Source organism: Vicia villosa, linkage group LG7 (genome assembly GCF_029867415.1).
Source record: "Vicia villosa cultivar HV-30 ecotype Madison, WI linkage group LG7, Vvil1.0, whole genome shotgun sequence".
Lineage (NCBI taxonomy): Eukaryota > Viridiplantae > Streptophyta > Magnoliopsida > Fabales > Fabaceae > Vicia > Vicia villosa.
In genome coordinates this window covers 24,537,267-24,553,404 of record NC_081186.1, presented here as the reverse complement: position 1 = coordinate 24,553,404, position 16,138 = coordinate 24,537,267, and positions in this window count along the sequence as shown.

The window sequence follows — 16,138 nt, the reverse complement described above, 5'->3', positions numbered from 1 at the left end:
GGAACTGGATTTCCAATTAAGAAGATCTTAATTGCGTTGATGTCGACGAAATCGTTAATGTTAGGAAACAAAACAATCCGTAGATAAGCAAAGCCAAGATTTCCTCAAAAGCACTCATATCTTGGATGCTGACGAAGTACCGAGCTTGATCAAACAGGAAATTGGAGGGCAATCCTTGAATTCCTCCTCTACTCACCATATGAGTTCTGATGTCGACTACGTTCAAAGGAGTAGTTGCAGCAATGATAATGTCGTCAGGATTCTTTTCCAAACCGGAGTACGGATCTTGCGCGTACACGGGTATTCCAATCAGACGAGAGTACTCCTCCAACGTAGGCATGAGCTGATAATCTGGAAAGGTGAAGCAGTGATACGTTGGATCGTAAAACTGCACCAATGTGGGAAGGATCCCATCCACAATGTTGGTATTGAGCAAAGGCAGAAGTTTTCCATACTTCTCCTTGAAAGCCTGGGGGTTGACCACCAGTTTTCCGAGCTTTCCCAGTTCCTCGACCTGGGGAATCTTGAAGGTGTATTTCCTAGCTCTCTTTCTTCCGTAATCCATAATATAGATCCTTAAGTCCTTTCTCCGTTTCTCTCTTTTTATGAAGTTCAAAACGTTCGTTATTTAGTTTCCTTGAAAAACGACTCGAAAAAGACTCTTTTTGCTTTTAGTTGTTTATTAATGAATGATGCATGAATGCATGAATGCACACACAAGAGTTTTAAACAAACATGGCGTTGAAGGGTATAGTGGTCATGAAGTCAAAACGCAATCCCCGCCCCAATGGTAAACTAAGGTTAAGGATTTTTGTACCTGTAGAACGGGTTCTAGGGGTCTCAGAGTTTTTGCTCAACCTTAAAGATATGTTGATTGGTATCTATAAGAGAGTTTTCTCTGAGTGTAGTATCTGCGTGACAATTACTTCCGTAATCACCGCTCTACGTCCTAAAAAAAAAGCTTTAAGTGGGGTTAATGTGTTTCTAGGTCCTCCTGGTACAAATCAGTCTCGGAATGCAGTGGCGTAGTTAATCACAACCAGCCAGGCAAATCCCAAGAGTAGAATTGTGAACCAAGATTAGAGGGCCTTCACCGGGAAGACATCCTCCATCCTATCTTATGTTGCACTCAAATCCGGGTATAGGATTTCTCACCACAAGGGGGAATCAAGCCCTTTCCCGATACAGAATAAACAAAATAAACAAATATAAATGCAGCAAACACATGATATGACACAGAGGTTAGGCAGGACCTCTCTTGTTTGAGGGGGAATTTGGCATCCCTAATTCCTCATTGGGGCTGGACCGGCAACAGGTCAACCATTGGTTTGGATGAAAAACCAAGGTTTTTAACACTTATATCCCCAGCAGAGTCGCCATTTTTCTGTGGTGGTCGTTTTCTTTACCTCCCCGTTTCACTTGGGAGGACGGCACGCTAAACCCTTCACGCGAAATTTGGAAGGAGAATGCGCCCGTGGTGGGATGAATTTTATTTCAGTTCTTCCTACGATATCACACGAACTTTCTTATTTGTCCTACGAGTAGGAAAGGGAAAAAAGATCTCAACTAAACCCTAGGAGTTTGCTAAGTGTGGGGATTTCACCTAGACTAGAAATTCTGGAGTCCGGGGGGTCGGTTATACATAGGGAAGTGTTTAAACACCCTACATATCTGTAGTACTCTACAGGAACCTTCTCTGTGTCATTGTGATTGTGTTTGCTGCTAATGATTGGGAAAGTTTCTCCTTTGTATTAGGAGAAGGAATTGAATTGAATAAAGAAAGACAGACAGACTGACTGACTGACTATTTTTGGTATTTTATTAGCTCGCTGAGATTCCTTGTGAACCTCATGCCTACATATCCCTAGTGGAAGTCAGAGCTTAATGTAGTTCGGGGAACTAACTAGGGAAATTACTTGTTTTTGGTGCCTTGCTTGAAGCTCAAGGTTGAAGCTTTGAATTAAATCTCTGTTTACAGTAAAGAGACATGAAGTCATCTTTACAGAGAGGTATTTGTACTATTCTACCACAAACATTTAAAAGAGTGACAGAATAACTGAATTCATTTCATTCAAGAGGGGGACCTTACTTGTGTATGTGCAAGTATACCAGTCAAATGCCTCTTAAATGAAAGAAAGATGCTCATCCAAATTAGGGAAAGTTACCACATGTCTGGGTTTTACTGCCAGCTCATGCCTTTCAAAATCCTAAATGGGAGACTTGATTAAAATTGAAATGAAATGGAAATGTTTGTTTGAATGTGGTAGAGTAGTAAAAATATCTCTCTATAGAGATAAGCTATGTCTATCTACTGTATAAAAGATTTGACTTTAGCTGGCTTGTATGAGGCCCAAGCTTGAGGCTTTTTGATTGATTTATTAATTATTATTGACTCTGGGAGATGACTCCACTGGGGATTAATTACAGGGTATTTTTGTGTTCTGTACAAAGCCCAGAATTGAGGCTGACTCTACTTAGGGAGACTCTATTTATGTGCCTTGTACAAAGCCCAAGGTTGTGGCTAACTGTTGAGGATAATTGAATGAATGACTCTATTTTATGTGCCTTGTACAAAGCCCAAGGTTGTGGCTGACTCTAGCTAGGGAAAACATTATTTTCTGCCTTGTACAAAGCCCAAGGTTGTGGCAGACTCTTAAATAAACTGAGTATGGATGACTCTATGGGGAAAAGATCCTAGGTGTTAGGAATCTTTGACACATGAAAATATGGTTTATCTGCCTTGTACAAAGCCCAAGGTTGTGGCTACTGAATGATGAAGAACTCACTGGGGAGACTCTATTATCTGCCTTGTACAATGCCCAAGGTTGAGGCTGACTCTTGACAGGGGAGTTTTATTGTTTGGGTGCCTTGTATGAAGCCCAAGGTTGAGGCTAACTATTTTTGTTGGTTTTGACTCTACTGAGGAGATTTTATTTATTGAAAGACTGTTTTTCTTTGGAAGCTAACCCTTTCCAGGGATTTTGACTCAGCTGGAGAGATTATTTGGTAAAAGACTGACTTTATCATGTTTTTTTTGGAGGCTGACCCTTTCCAGGGGTTTTGACTCTTTTGGGGAAATTATCTCCTAAGAGAAATGAATCTTTATTTATTTTGACATTTAATAATTGACTTTGGAGGCTAACCCTTTCCAGGGATTTATATTAAAAATGAAAGAATGTGTGGAAGCTAACCCTTTCCAGGGAAATTAATGATTGAAAAATGGATGGCAGAAAGATTATCTAATGGAGACTTCTTGTTTAAAGCCCAAGATGAAGGCTGACACATGCTGAGGAGAAAATAAACATAGATCCTAGACTCTGCTAAGGAAGATTGATGAAGATCAGGGTGACAGAGATTGTCCATGTCTCTCATTCCAAAAGGTGTACTCAATGCAAAATTGAGACAAACTTAGCTTGTTTAAAGTCTGGTTTAAATTGGAAGAAACTCACCAGGGTAGGCTAAAAGGTGACTAAAGACCTGTTCCTATGTTTATAAGAAACCTGATGGGTCCTTGTATACAAGCTCAAGAGGAAGCTGGAAATGCTTTTAAGAAGCCTGTGGGTCCTTGTACAAAGCCCAAGAGGAGGCTAATCGAGGGTCCTTGTTATAGCACAAAAGAAAGCTATGTAGTTTTGAACTTATTTTGGCTCTAAGCAAATGGGTAAGAGGTTTCACCGGGAATAATTCCTCTTTGGGTGGATGTGTCCTATATTTTTGGATTCTAAGGTTTTTGCCAAGATGTTTCACCGGGAATAATTCATCTTGGGGGTTTGAACTACAGATTTCTAATTAGGAAAGAGCCTTCACCGGGAAGACATTCTCAATCCTAGGTCATATTCCTATAATATATATATATATAGTTTAACTGTCCTAAGGTTTATACTCAAACGTAGTTCTAAACTAATATATGCACAGTTTATATTTGACAGTAATTTAAATAAAGACTGTAAATTGAAAGCTTGTAAAGCCTAACCTGGATGGAGTGGAGGCCATTGAAGAAGTATGTACAGAGCCTCAACAGTAATTTTTTTTGGATAACAGTTGAATATATATATGATAAACAGTTAATGGTTTTTGAAAACAGAAGAAGTGAAGATGGACAAAGGTCACATAGGTATCTGAAGAGTTTCACCGGGAATAATGCCCTTCAAATACCAGAAGAATGTTTTGAAAACAGAAAGAAGATTTTGAAAATACAGTTTTGAAAACAAGCTAAGAAGAGAAGGTTTTTGGGACTTACACTCTATTAGAGGCCCAGTACTTTACAGTACTGGTGTAAAAGCAATTTGAAAAATGATGCAAGGTTTTGTTGTTTGAAAACCCTAATCATTTGATTTATTCGGAGATTGAAAACAGTTTTGAAATTTGACAAAAGTCAACTTAATTAAGGTAAAGATGAAGATTTTTACTCAATTAAGACCTAAGCAATTAGGGTTTTATCATAAAATTATTTACAAAGTGATTAGGTTAAGATAAAGTAAAATATGTATTTAAAGTATTTAAGAAAACACCTAAAACATACTATTTTAAACCTAATAAAAATATATGAAATAAATAATATTTTTATGATTTTTTTGATTATTCATAAAATAGATATGTTAAATGACAAGTGTGTAAAAAATGAAGTGAAAATAAATTAATTTGATAGGTTAAATAATTATGTGAAGTTTGTGAGAAAAATGAAAGAAATTGGTGTTAAAAAAAATAGTTTTGGCCCTTGGAAGGTTTGAACCCACGCCCTCTAGGTCACTCACTCAAAATAATACCACTGGGCCAAAGCGCGCTTGGTGTTAGTAACTTGCACTCATTTGATTATGTTTCAAAACAAGTAGTAAATCTTTGAAAAATAAAAGAATCAAAAAGTCTGGGGCGAGGGGGATTCGAACCCCAGACTTGAGGCATGAGGAGACTAAGAGCGCATGTGAGGCCACTAGGGCAAACGATGTATTCGTTTAAAACACGCTTTCAGTTAAATATATTTTAAACCCTCCCACTGAGAATTCAAAAATGGCGCGCTTCACCATCTTCGTCTTCAACCTCAAGCTCCATCAATTTGAAATTCTGAACTTCCTCAATTCTCAACCATTTGCAATGATATAAAAACCAAATTTGCTCTAAATTCACTCACGATTCTAAATATGTAACTAACATGTATTGATATTAACTACATCTAACTAATTTACCAGAAATCGTGAAGAACCCTAAAATTTCAAAATCAAATTAAATGACTATACTGAAAGATAAATGAATGATGATAGAGGGTTTTCACTCCTCTGATGATGCTGAACAAGATAGAATCGAGCTATTTCATAAAGAGTACTTAAATTAGAGAGGTGGGGTTCAGAAACTTACCTCTGAAAATGGAGGTCGTGAGGATGATGGAGAGCACCTGGGCTTGAATGAATGATCTCAATAGCTTCCCTGAGACTCAATGATGCTAACTGAATGCTTATTGGAGCTTGAATCCTTCTGAATTGCTCTATGGACCTCCCTCGATTTCAGCTTCAAGTGAACATGGAGGGTGTTGATTCTTGAGTTACAGATGAGCTGCAGCCATCTGGTTAGCTCCACTATGACCTGAGGAGTGTGTCTGGATGATTGGCTTGGCTCGGAACCTCCTGAATTACTCCATGGACCTCCAACTGCAAATGCTCCAAAGTGAGAGCAACAATGGTGTTCCTCCACTTACAGAAGTGATCCAGGTGCTTGGATCACCTCAAATGACCTCCCTTGAGATGTTAGAATGTTCACTTCCCAAAGATGAGCTCTGGTTTGAAGAAATCGATTCTTCTTGCCAAAGAACTTTGAAAAACAATGAACATGAGAAGAGAAAGAGAAAGCAAGGAATATGGTTGCTTTGGTGTGTTTTTGAATGAGGAATGCATCTGTATTTATAGGCAAATGGATCAGTATAGCTGCAGAGGAGTGAGCTTCCTTAGTGAAGTTGATTTGCTTTCTTAGCCATGAAGGAAGTTTGCAAGTATCTCTTATGCAATGATGAGAATTTTGATTCCATTTGATCAATCCCCTAGCCCTCGATTTTGTTTAATCTTAGGGGACAATTCTGAGCCAGAAATGAGCTCTAATTGGTTGGTGAGAAGATTCCTTGGGTGATTCATCAATTTGCCATAAATTCACAAATGTAATCATTACATAATCACATGTTCTTGTTTTTAGAATCTTCTTCAATTCTTATGGCATGGTGAAAATGAATGCATGGCATGTTTTCAGATGTGTTATGGGTCGTGTAGCATCCATAAGAGAGGTTATTTGCACAAAATTTGCAAAGTCCAAAAGTGTTCATGACCTATAATTTCACTTCATGAGGCCAACTTTGAACAAGCATAACTCCTAGCTCAAATTGAATTTGGAGAAGGTTGAACACAATTTGGAAAGCCCTAAACATCTACTTTAAATCATTAGTTTGGAGTTTCTTCAGAATTGTTTGGGAAATTTGTGAAAAATGAGCCCAAAGTTGGATGAAAACTAGGTTAAAACACTTAGAAAATTTTCTAAGTGTTTATGACCTAAAACTTCAAAATTTTCAAAACCCTTAAATGGTTGATCTTTTGAAAAAAGTTCTTATGTGAGATGTTGTTTTATTTTGCAAGATCTACAACTTTCATGTTGGAAGTTTTTTGAGTTGTGTAGGTGAAATTTTGAGTTCTCACTATGCCCTCAAAAACCCTAATTCCCGACTTTTTGCTCCTTGATGAATTTCTTTGAATTTCTTTGGTCAAATGACTTTAATATCCATATATTGATGATATTGATCTTTGAAAGTCATTTTTTGACCAAAAACCTTAAAAGTCAAAGGTGATCCCATACAGTTGACTTTTGCCTGACAAAGTGAATTTTTGGACTTTTGTGTAGAAACAAGATCTTATCCTCAAATGAATGATGTAAATGGATTATATTGAGGTAGTAGAGACTCTTGAATCATGTCTTGAGTTTTGGATTCATGCCCTGATTAAAAGTCAACTATCTTGGTGAATTAGGTCAAAAACCCTAATTTGTCGACCATGTGAAAATAATGACTGTAGACTTTGAATTGAGGTGTAATGTCCAGTGGATCTTGTCATAAGAGTTATTTGAAGATGATTAATGTCTTTGAATGGTCTCTTTGGGCTTTTTAGGGTTTCCCAAAGGTGATCTCTGATTTTAGTCCTTGATAGGCTCCAAACCCTAGTCTGTTGATCTGAGTAATCCTGTACTTAGATGACTGGGTGTCTTAATCAATCATAGGTGTAATAATGAGGCTTTTGAGTCTTATGATTGTATTAGAGACTAATCCCACTATTGATTGATCCTTTGCCTAAGTTTTCTTGTCTTTGAACACCCTCGATTGAATGCCAGACTGCCCTGGGTACTTACTTTGACTTGATGAAAATCCTGAAGATATGTCATCTCAGGGGGGGTCAAAAATTAGGGTATGACACGAACACATCCCACGCGAGGAAAATCAACTAGCTGATGCTTTAGCTACCATGTCATCCATGTTCAAAGTCAGGTGGGACAACGAGGCGCCTATGATCACCATTTACAGGCAAGATGAACCATCCTATTGCAATGAGATCAATACCGAAGGAATCGAGGAAAAACCATGGTTCCATGAAGTAAAAAGATATCTCGAAGCTCAGGAGTACCCTGAAGGGGCATCCATTAACGACAGAAAGTTTCTAAGGAGATTTGCTGCCAAATTCTTTCTAAGCAATGGAACCCTATACAAACGCAACCATGACTCGACTTTACTTCGCTGTGTAAACAAGAAGGAAGCAGAACAGATCATGGAAGAAATACACAATGGTACCTTCGGTACTCATTCCAGTGGACATACAATGGCTAAAAAGATCCTGAGAGCAGGTTATTACTGGTCTACCATGGAAACAGACTGCCATCATCACTCCTGAACATGTCACAAATGCCAGATATACGCTGACAAAGTACATGTACCTCCAGTTCCATTAAGCGTCCTGACGGCTCCTTGGCCTTTTGCAATGTGGGGTATTGATATGATTGGAGAAATCAAACCTACTGCCTCCAACGGACATCGCTTTATCCTGGTCGCTATTGACTACTTCACAAAGTGGGTAGAAGCAGCTTCATTTGCTTCTGTTACCAAGAATGTGGTGGCCCGGTTCATCAAATACAATCTCATTTGTCGGTATGGCATCCCTGAACGGATTATCACGGACAATGGCACAAATCTAAACGACAGAATGATTACTGAACTTTGCACACAGTTCAAGATCAAACATCATAATTCTTCTCCATATCGACCAAAGATGAACGGCGCGGTGGAAGCTGCCAACAAGAACATCAAGAAAATCATACAAAAAATGACAGTAACCTACAAAGACTGGCATGAGATGTTACCTTTTGCTCTTCATGGTTATCGCACATCTGCGCGTACTTCAACAGGGGCAACTCCATTCTCCTTAGTCTATGGTATGGAGGCAGTTCTTCCAATTGAAATTCAGATTCCTTCCCTAAGGATTATGAAAGAAGCTAATCTAGACGAAGACGATTGGATTCAAACACGGTTGGACCAGATAAACTTGATTGATGAGAAAAGGCTCGCAGCTATTTGTCATGGTCAGCTATACCAAAAGCGTATGATCAAAGCCTTCAACAAAAAAGTCAAAAGTCAAGCATACCAAACTGGTGGCTTGGTTGTCAAACGCATCATCTTACCACAAGGTGATCCCAGGGGCAAATGGACTCCCACCTACGAGGGACCATTCATAATCAAGAAAATATTCTCCGGCGGCGCCATGTTGCTTACCACCATGGATGGCGAGGATTTCCCACATCCTGTGAATGCTGACATAGTCAAAAAATACTTCTCTTAAAAAGAAAAAAACAGCTCGCTAAGTTGAAAACCTGAAAGGGCAACTTAGGCAAAAATGAGCGTCTCGGTGGATTGAAAACCCGAAAGGGCGGTCCAGGCAAAAATTAGAGACTAAACAAATACTATCCCGGTAGGCTGAAAACCTGAATGGGCAGCCTAGGCAAAAGTTAGGGAATGAAGCATACAACTGTGTTCCGTTCAGCTGCCTACTCACCATCAAGATTCAACACCTCAAAGACACCGATCAGTCCAATCACTTTCTTCCAACAAGTGAGGGATGAGATGCTCGAAGACAGATTGGCAATAGCAGATTTGAAACTTGACTGGATTGTTTTCACATAGCTATTTATCTCTATAAATATTTTCCAAAACTTTCTGACAGTTTCCTACTTCTAGGATTGTTGTCTCCCTGTGCTAACCAGCCTATCATGGCTCTTTTTCAAAAATCAATGCAGCTTAGGCTCAAAAATCACTATTTTCACTTTTTCTGTTTTAAATACGTAAGCGTCCCAATGATAATTTTGAATGAACATGTGCATTTGAATATGATTGATGTTTACCAGGAAAAACAGGAATAGCATTCAGGAAATGTCCTAATTATCTGGACATCATTCCATCAGAAGAAAATCCCCAAGAGAAACGCATTTCTCAGCAAATTCCTCAAAAAGATTTTCTCTTCAAAAGAAGTCTTATCCCCCAGCAGGGTTGTTCCAGATTACTATCTTCAGAAGGTGTGATCCCCGCACCCGGACTTGGTCAGATAGTGCATCGGAGGATTATGCATCTTCCTCATTCCCATTTGAAAGGGCATCAGAACTTCCAGCTACCTTTCATTCTCAAGAGATATTCAAAGATCCTTCAACAGAATACCAGGGTTCTCAAAGAATTTCCCCAGCCGAGGGTACTCAAACAAGACAAAAGATCATCAACGATCACAATATAGTCATATCCAGATGACTGGCGGAAATTTATTTTCCCAAATAGAAGCTCGACATCTCACATTCATACATCACATATTCATACATCACACATTCATACATTCACATATTCATACATCACACATTCACATTCATACATCACATATTCATACATCACACATTCATACATTCACATATTCATACATCACACATTCACATTCACATTCATACATCACATATTCATACATCATACATCATACATCATGCATCATGCGCATATTCATGCGCATATTCATACACAACATCACATGCATATTTCTCCGGGAATATCTCACATTTACATGCATCATAAACATTGCATATCACTAACTTGATTTTTCAGGTAGACAGATATCTTCAACAAAGATATTCTTAATCACATGCAGTGTTCACCTGAGTTCCATGAATGGTTCTCTCAGATATAATCAAGCCGAAGATTCATTCTGATCACTTACCAGCTCAAAAACAGACATCACAGATCTAAAGTTGATACCTCAGACGGTTCTAGAATGATCTAGCATCACAGATCTAAAGCGATACCTCAGACGGTTCCAAAACGATCTAATATTGCAGATCTAAAGCGATACCTCAGACGGTTCCAGAACGATCTAACATTGCAGATCTAAAGCGATACCTCAGACGGTTCCAAAACGATCTAATATTGCAGATCTAAAGCGATACCTCAGACGGTTCCAGAACGATCTAACATTGCAGATCTAAAGCGATACCTCAGACGGTTCCAAAACGATCTAGCATCGCAGATCTAAAGCGATACCTCAGACGGTTCCAAAACGATCTAGCATCACAGATCTAAAGCTGATACCTCAGACGGTTCCAGAACGATCTAGCATCACAGATCTAAAGCTGATACCTCAGACGGTTCCACAATGATCAACTTTCAAAATCTAAAGCAGAAAAAACTTTGGACAAGTTCCGTAGCAATCATCCTCCAAGACTTAAAGCGGTAACCTTGGACGGTTCCGAAACAGTCAACGCAAAGACTTTCAAATCCTTCATCAAGATATAATCAATGGATTCATTCTGATGAACAAACCATCAACACATTTACCAGGTGGTATCTGAAGGCCCATCTCAGGTAATGTTCCAATCTGCCAACAACATTTCGCAGACGACATTCAAATGCAACTTCCAACATCTCTTCTGATCAAGGTAAGTGCAAATTTTCAGGGCATCTAAATATTCAATCATCTTTTACCTTCAGATTTCAGACAATCTCTTCAGGTTTAAGAAGATTGAATAGGGGCAACTGTTATACCCCAAAATTTGCCCACATCTTTTTTCAAGAAAACTCCAATCTGAAAATTAAGAGTCTCATATAATTATGGATTATTTCAACAAATATCCTAACATATGAAACACTTAGTTTTCAGAATTTTTCTTATACAGTAATTTGGCTTGCAGTTGAATTTATTCTCACGCAAACGCCAAATACTGTTTATTACTTCACACATGCTATTTATTTATTTACAGATAAATAGTACTGACACAATTGGTACAGAGTTAAATCTTTTTGCAGGCGCAGAATCAGGAAACCCAGACTGTACTGGTAACAAGTAGATTATTATTATCTTTTGTTTCCCACTAATTTTTGTACTATATTCCATTATTTTCAAAAATCTTTTCAAATCTCTTTTTCAAAAAATCAAATCTCTCTTTTTCCCAACACTATCTCCACTTTCTTTCAAATCTTACTTCCACTCAAATTTTCCTTTTGTACGGAATCACATCATTCCCCAACGTCTCTATCCTTCTTTCCATTCTATAAATACCTCTCATTTTCTTCCATAAAATCTCACATCAAATTCTAACTCATCTTTCAAATTCCCACCTCATATCTATTTTCTCTTCTTCCCTGACAAGAATGGCAAAGTGGATAGAGACACTGTTTCTTACAGTCATCACCATTGCTACGGTGATCATGACTTTCTTCTGCCTGCATAGTCCTGAAGAGTGTGGACCTGCAATAGTTGCACTCCCAATCATCTACATGTTATTATTCATAGCATGGGTCATTAACCGTCATTCTTAAAATTTGCCGTATTTCTTATTTCTTAAATGTACCGTTTATTCGTCGTACTGTTCAATATAGTATGTAATATTTGTACTGTCAGTATTAAATGTTGTACTATTTGTCATAATATTGCTTAATTACTAAGATAATATTTTGTGTGTTTTCTGCCAGTCAAATATTCCTATTTCTGTGCATTAAATGATTTTCAGGGTTATTATCGGTAATTTTGCCCGCATACCGTAAATATTAGTTATTTATTATGTCTGTGTTTTTAACAAGTCATGTAAATAAACTTTCATTTTTCACATAAAACAAAAAACAAAAACAACAAAAAAAGAAAATTAACTTTGACTGTTGATTTTTCACTCTAGCTGCTACGTCAATACCTGAACAGTCAGTTGACAGCCAAACTGCTGGCAGTACAATTCTCAGTGTTTTGTACCATCAATCAAATCAATCTTTCACAATTCAAAATTCCAAGATTTTTGTTCTAGAAGTCTTCTGAATATCACGCGATTAGCAGAGACTCAACACTGCACAAAAATCAGGTACGCTTAACTGTCTCCTACACAAACAGTCCCTAATCAGGGTTTTTTCTTGTTTTTACAGGAGCAACAAGTTTTTGAGAGCTCAAATGGATTTCATACACATCCATATATCTCAAAGTACCATCATACAAATTTTCAAACTTCAATTCACTCAGACGCACCGTCAGCAGCTCAAACAGTCAACAGACGACCCGTTTGACCAAAAAAGTCAACAGACAGTCAAAAATGAAATTTTTTGTCAAAGTCCATATTTTGTCAAAGGATTCATCATTTGATCATTGGATGATCATAATTCATCAAGGAAAGATCAAAAATCAACAAAACCCTAAGATTCAAAATTAGGGTTTTTGCCTGAAAAGTCAACTCAACTTTGACTGATCATAACTCTCTCATCCTTCATCCAAAAAATTCAAACCAAAGTTTATTTTGAAGGAAATTCAATTATCTTTCAAATGCCATTGATCCCATGGTCATTGGATTCACCATTTGAAAAATATGATCAAAGACATTACAGGTCATTTTCAAAGTCAACAAAAAGACACTTTTTTCAAAAGGACACACAAGGAGCACCAAAAATCATTTTGACATGAGACCAAAGACATTGGTTAGAGGACTCTTTGAGGTTTCCAAAAAGTGCAAGATCTCCTTCATATGACAAAAATTGAGGGATTTACACCTTGTTGAAGTTGGCTAAATTTTGGGAAAATGCATGAAATCAACATTGCTCAAAAATGTATTTTTTCCAAATGGGGCCAAGTTTTCAGCATTCAAACATCATTTCCATGATGTTATGGGCCTCCCACGACCAAGACTAAGCCCACACCTTTTTTATCCATTTTTGGCATGATTTTATCTTATTTTAAGATTAAAATTAAAAGGAAAATGGATGGATAAATGGTAGCTTAACTTCCAAGCATGACTCACCCAAGGAATCTTCATCTTTCTGCAGAGAATTGAAGAGCAAGGCAGGTGCATTGAAGACAAGATGACTTGGTCAATAATTCAAAGCTTTTTTAATATAAAAAATGCAAGAATTCCACAAAGGCAACTAGTTGCTTCTTAGCTTCAATTCTAAGCACTCAATGCTTATAAATAGGCTAGCATGCTTCAGTAACATAAGAGACACGAATCAGAAACAAAGCCTTGCTCATATACACTTGTAACCACTTGAAAAAATTCAAAGAAAATTCAAATTCGAGTTTTTAATTTCAGTCCATTTCAATACAAACTAAGCATTCAAACATCATCTCTGAGCTTCACTGAAACTATTCCAATCGATTGCAAGTCTTAAACCTCATTGAATCGAGCTATATAGGCCACGGTTTGTTCAAACTAAAACCAACTTATATCTCATAACACACGCATATTTAACAAGATGTAGATGCATAATTGTGTTTGGTTTGAAGCTCTGGTCGTTTCTGGAGCTTCAATTGGATTTTAATGGCTGTTTGTAGCATATACCATTTTAGGGTTTTCTTAGCTCAAAATTAGGGTTCTTCATTAGGGCCAAAATTAAAACAAATTAAGGGCAGGGTTACATTCAGTGGAACAAGACGAATCCAATGGTACCATCGCGCCTGATTTTTATGCTTGTTTACCCCTATTCGTTATTTTGCAGATTTAGGGTTCACTTACTATAGCGCTTTTTTTCAAAAGCGCTGTTAAAGGCCTTGTCTGAAGGTTGAAGACGAAGACGTGTCTTCCTCCCATTGGTTCAGAAGCGCGCGCGTGTTTTTTAAATTTATCTCTAATCAAGTGTTTTGCAGGTGTAACGTGTACCATGTGCCTCAAAGTCAGGACCATCTGATCTTGCTTAACAGCTCATCCAACGCCTCAGAACACGCATGCGCATCATACTCCCTCATTTAATTTCCACATCTGATCAGTATCCTTTTATTTCTTATTTTTATTTTAATTTCTTTGTTAAATTAATTAAAAACAGTTTTAAAAATCCAAAAAATACACAAAAAATATTTTTAGACTTCTAAAATAATATATTATTTTCTGAAATAAAAATATTTTATTTTTCTTCATAATTTCAATATTTTGCATAATTAATTAGTATATATTTATATATTTGCTTTTTAATTATTCTAACCAATCAAAAAATCATAAAAAAATTGTTCTTCATGTTAAATATTGTTTATATATTATAAACTAATTTTGTACATATTTTGAATAATTTTATCTTTAAGTTTTAATTATTTGTATAATTATTTGCATAATTATGTTTTAATTAGCTTAAATCAATTTCAAATAAATTTCAAAAATTCCAAAAAAATTAGTTTTGTTTTAAAATTAATTGACAAATATTTTGTACATATTTTAAACTTAATTTTTAGGTTTAAATCTATTTTCATCTTTTTTTCTTCATTTTAATTTAATTAATCATGCATTAATCATAGTTAAAATCAATCATAAAAAATCCAAAAAAGCATGCCTTTTATTTTTCTTGCAATTTAAATTCCTAGATAAATGTATAGGATGTCAAATTCATGTAAATAGGCTAGTTTACATTTCCTGCACAATCGATGTAATAGCGTATATTTACTTTCCGCACTTTACATTTCCGCATTTTAATTTCCAGCAAATATAAACTGCGTGTATGTCAAAGATAAAATTGAACCGTTAGATCACTAACTTCAAAGATAAATATCTGAACCCAATCACAATCACACTTGCACCTCTTCAGGTAATCCCGTTCTCATTCTTTTCAAAATCAAAGTCAAGATTCCACTGTTTTGAGTACAAAATCGAACCTTGCGTTTATATCTGGTAAAAGGATAGATTTTTAAAGGAAATAGGATAAAGACCTTACAACTCAGGGTAGACCTCCTAGTTTGCTTGCTCAAATCAAAACAAACAAAATTCTCATACACTGTTGTTTTTCAAAACAAAACTTCCAAAAAAGACAATACTTTGTATACATCCAAACACGGGTTATTACAAAGTTAACGTTCTTTTCAAAACATCTTTCGAAAGATAAACAAGCATTTTGTATACATCCACACACGGATCATTACAAAATTCAAATTACAGAGGTATTTGAAACCACATATGAGCAATTTCAGAGCAATTGAAAAGTGATCGAAAAACAAGTGAGCTAAGCAAACTTAAGAGCCCATGGATAACCATGGATACAAAGGGTGCTAACACCTTCCCTTTGTATAACCTACCCCCTTACCCAGAATTTCTTAAAGGTCTTTTTTCTGTTTCTTTTATAAACCTTTCCTTAATTGGATAAAATAAAAGGTCGGTGGCGACTCTGTGAATTTTCAAAAATGCGAAAGCATTAAGCGATAAAAAGAGTCAGTTCACGTATCTCTACAGAACAGAGGTATGGCCCGGGATAAAAAACGGAGGTCCACAACCGTCCCTAGCAATCTACTCATCTCTGTTCATCGTTCTATTATTCTGTATATTTATTTTATTTGCAAAACCAACCAAAACCCCTTTTGAACTTTTGTTTAATTGAAATACTGATAAAACTCTGTATCGTCAAGCAGTCCTTGAGATTCGATATTCGGGGAATTTTCCCTTTATTACTACAGAGGCAAAATACTACACTTGTTATTTTACCGATCAAGTTTTTGGCGCCGTTACCGGGGACTGCCAGATTATAGAGTTTTTAGATTTATTTCAATTAGAATTTTGTTGCTCTGCGACTAAAATTTTATTTTCTGCACTTTTTAATTTTTTGTCCTAATTCTAATATTTGTCTAATCTGTGTATGCGAGGTAAGGCCTCAGCT